The following is a 4,596-nucleotide window of genomic DNA, read 5'->3' as shown; positions in this document are numbered from 1 at the left end:
TCACTGACGAACACGGAGGGGGATGTAGGCGGGCTGGCAACGTCAGAGATGACACACGCGCAGCGCACGTATGGGGATCACGACTCACGACTGTATCTGCTCAGCACCTGTGCTTAGTTTGGAATGATAATCACACTAAACATACCGATGATGTCACAAGTTTTATGGCATCCAGACTCTCACTCTGTTGGACTCTCACAGCTAGGAATTATGGGCAACCAAAACCACCTTGAATTGTTTTTTCTCGACCCACTTTGTGAAATGTATCATTTTTTTTATGGCTATCCATTAAGTAGAATTAAGCCTTCTATCAAGGAGAGGGGGGACAATTGAGTAACATCTACACACACTGACTATCGCCTCTGCTTTAGTTGAAAATCCCAGAACATACGCAGAAACTAACTTTTGTGCTTCGCTCTTTACTGAAAACCCCAGAATACATGAGTATGCAAAATGTCTTCATTTCACAACTTCAGTTCATAAGATGCCTGCCAATCGCACTGTTTGTGCAGGCTTCAGCATGTCTCACTTTATGTCACTTGTGTAACTTGGACCAAAATAAGTGTAATAGTGGGTGTACGAACTTGTATATGATTTTTTTTAACAGATTAAGTGAGCAGAGAGAAGCTTGCAGCATTTACAGAAAAAAAAACAAAAAACAAGGGAGTATCTCAGGGGCACATTCTCTTTTTTTACAGTCATTATCTTGGCCATCTAAAACTTTATCCAAGTAAAAGATTATGGAAAATGTGTACAATGGAAACAGAAACTATATGAAATAATCTGTAAACCAGTTTCACCTCTATCATGCAAAGAGAAAAACACATAAGATTATGTAAGACGAAAACTATCCTGTGGTAAAAATCAAAATGTGACGTTCTTTTCGTTCTCTATCCTGCAGGATATAGAGGAGATGGATCATTCTGCTTGTTACCAGCGCACAGAGTACTGTATTAATGGTATTGCGGGGTTGTAACAGTGCAAATTGCACGATCAACTTGACCCCCTATGAGTTTGTGTGGTGCAATATTAATTCTGAATTAAATATACAGATTTTGGAACAACATATGCTGCCATCCAGAAAGCGACCTTTTCAGGGAAAGTCTTGCTTATTTCAGCAGGACTATCCCAAACCACATTCTGCTGTATTAAGACAAGATAATATAATTATCTGGATTCTAAATGGGCCTATCTGCCACTCAGACCTTTAACAAATCAAAAACCCTTTGTACCTTGTTCAAAATACCATGACAAAGAATGCCCTGGCCTGTTGAGCTGCTGAAATCACATATCCCCTTTTCAGAAATGTCTGATCATCTCTCTTTTGGACATCTTGGCGTGGTATACTTGTCTGGTCCATCCATTATTCTGCTTAAAGAATTCTGGTCTGTGAAGTGGCTGTGCGTTGCAGAGACTTTGCCTGTCAATTTAAATAATGAGCTGTCTTCCTGACTCAGACAATTCTGTGAGGAAGACTAAGCGAAAAGGCAGAGATGGAGATTGATCAAATTAGAGCACTGACGGCATTGATTAGGGGATCAAGGGCAACACCTTGATCCTTAGAAAAAATTCAAGTTACCTTTTTAACAGAAGCATGTTCTTCAGAAAGACAGAGAGGGAGCATTTTTATCTTATAAATGATGAATTTGGTTATGTCACCACACCCCAGACACCACAGCAACCCTCATTTGTTTATGGCAGCTGTCGGAGACTGAACACAGGGGCAGCCCCAGGCAACTGAGTGACACTCTTGAGTTTCACCTGTTGATGAAGTGGAAAATCATTTAATCTGGGGAATGTTGAAAAGATAAGAAACAGAAAAGCAGGAGATTTTTTTTTAGAGATTTGACATCTTAATGAAGGAGATCAGATTACTTTAGTTACTGTCACATTTCAAGGAATTGTTCCTGGCCCCGGGCCTTTTTTGGTTTTAGTTCATTCAAAATGACTTCTACTCAGCAACTGACTCCTCTGCTATCAGATACATCATGTGTTTAATTTACATAAGGCATATTATTGATGTCAAATGAGGACGTAACCGCTGTATATATGGCCTCCTTTTGTCTCTGTTTTTATGTGTGAGAGGCATTAAAACTGCATTCTTTTCTCTGTGGAACAGACGGAAATCTGTAAGGATGAAGTGGAAATGGAGGGGCATGAAATGCCTAGGGCCAGCTTCCACAGCCACACAGTAGCACCCTTGGTTACAGACCCATGGCGACAGGACCTCAAAGGCACCACGGCATCCCTCGACGCGGCCTGTTTAGATCATGGCTGGCCTCAAGAGTCAGCCATCTTGACAACGCGCACACTTTCTCCTCACTGACACTCACACACATGCAAAATGAGGGACAAAGACATGGAAAGGTGTGAGGACAGCAGGAGTGAGCCTGAGCTAGGAGTTGTCTATTCCTGCTGCTTGGTTTGGTTGCCATGGAGATACTGTGGGTCTTCCAGATTCCTGCAGGTAGAGCGTGAAATGTGGACAATTTGGTTGCATTTTCTGACAAGCCATCTGTTATAGACAATTAATCTTTTTTTTTTAATGACGGTTTATTACCTTTAAAAGCCAACGGCACACACACACAGACACACACACATACACAATACATCTACACACTTTTCAACTTATATAACTTAAAATTAGCTGATTAACAAGTACCTTAACATATTCTTCGGAAATATTCCAAAGACTATTTGGCGCAGCAGTGTTAGGTTCTCATTAAGTTTGTAACCTAAGGGACATACATCACAAAAAAATGTTTTAGTACGTTTAAAATCAATCAGTCACATAGATTGATAGATAGATTTGATGCATGATTGATAATGGTAATTAGTAACAATGTAGAAAAGTACATTACCTTGATGTGTCTCACATGCTTGTCAAGATCCATAAAGCAGTCGATGGGAGCAGGTTACAGTGAATGAAGAGCTCTACCTAGTGGCCAGTGTGAGAAGTGATGCTCTCCTTTTTCACATATGAATTATGAGATGAGCAGTGGACAAACTGGCATTATTAAAGCCATCCATATAACAAAATCTCTACAAATGGTGCACGTGCGTTTTGAGTTGCTTTTGATTTGTGGTAGTTTTATTTTTTTTACCTCTTTGGGTGTACCCGTGTAGTCATTTAAGTGTTTCATGAGGCTACTTTTGTTTTTTTGAAGATGTTTTGTGTCCTTTGGGAGAAATTTGGGAACTCTTTGTGATCATTAAGAGTCTTTGTAATGTTTTGAATCACTGTATGGTCATTTTGAGGCCATTGGTGGCTGTTCTGGGTCTTTTTGTTGCTGTTTTATTTCCATTGGGGAATTCTATTTCTCTTTATTGCCATTTAATGTCACTGTGGAGCTTTCTGCCTCTCTTTTGTAACCATCTCACATCTCTTGGGGGTTATTTTGTGAGTCCACGTGGTAACTTTTGAAGTAGTTTTGTATTTTATTGTGGTCATTTTGTGACCAAAATATGGTAATTCTATACCTGTTTGCAGTTATTTTGTGTCTCTTTTGTAGTTGTGTCTTCTTTGCGAGACTTGTCTATATCTTTGTTGAAAATTTGCACCTATTTGTAATCACTCTTTTTACTGTTTTTCTTTTTTTGTCTCTTTCTAGCCATTTTGTGTCTTTTTGTAACAATTTTGCACAACTTTGTGGTAATTTCTGGTAGCTGTGTAAGTAAGGTAGGCAGCAAAAAAGCACCTTAAATGGCATGCTTTTATTGCTTTTTTAATGCTTTTATTAACCATTTAAATTTTTATGTTCTATGTACTTTTTTCCCCTGTTGCCCTTGTTTCATAACTTTTTGTGGTCTGACTGACTTTGAAAGAAATATTAACAATCCAGGGGTCCACTTCTTGTTGCCTTTGCAGGAAAAACAGACTGCAGAAGTAATGTGTACCAGTGAAAGACGCCCACTGTCCTTTCACTGGCCTGTGCCATCTTTAAATTAATTGTTTCTGCAGTTTCCAAAAAAAATCATCATAAATCCATTAAAATAGGTCAAATTAAGATTAACTATCGTTTAAATTGAGTTACTTAATAATAATAAGTCTTCTTTCAAGAGCTTAATTTCAACTGTTTTTAGCATTTTTAACATATTAGGATCTGAAGATGGAAAATTGCTTAACAAGTAAAACATATTGCTAATACCAAAGGCCAGTTTGCTCCTTACTTGTAAAACATATTGCCTGGTGGGCTCATCTACCACTAGTGTTTTCTGAGGCTTGAACTAAAACATAAGTCATGACAGCCTGAAACAGCTCTCGAAAAAAAATTCCTCCTGCCTGGATTGGGTTATAGGACGCATAACTTCTTTAAAACGTGTCTCTAAATAGAGGCGAGAGAGACGTCTGCTCAGCTGCTTCGCCTTTCAAATTGAAACCTGACCAAAAAACACAGCTCACCGCAGATAACAACAGAGAGCCTGTGGCGTGGTTCTAATAAACGGATAAAAGAGCAGGATATGCAAAGCCGCTCAGTGAAAGCCTATTCATGACAAACTGAAGTGCACCAACAACTGGTTGGACTGGCTTGTCCCTCTTCTCTGATGTCATCCAATAGATGAGCGGCTGGCGGCTGCGATGCGCATGTATGCAGT

This window comes from Leuresthes tenuis, unplaced genomic scaffold (genome assembly GCF_036924035.1).
Source record: "Leuresthes tenuis unplaced genomic scaffold, fLeuTen1.0.hap1 SCAF_12, whole genome shotgun sequence".
In the NCBI taxonomy this organism is placed as follows: Eukaryota; Metazoa; Chordata; class Actinopteri; order Atheriniformes; family Atherinopsidae; genus Leuresthes; species Leuresthes tenuis.
This window is presented reverse-complemented; position numbering follows the sequence as displayed.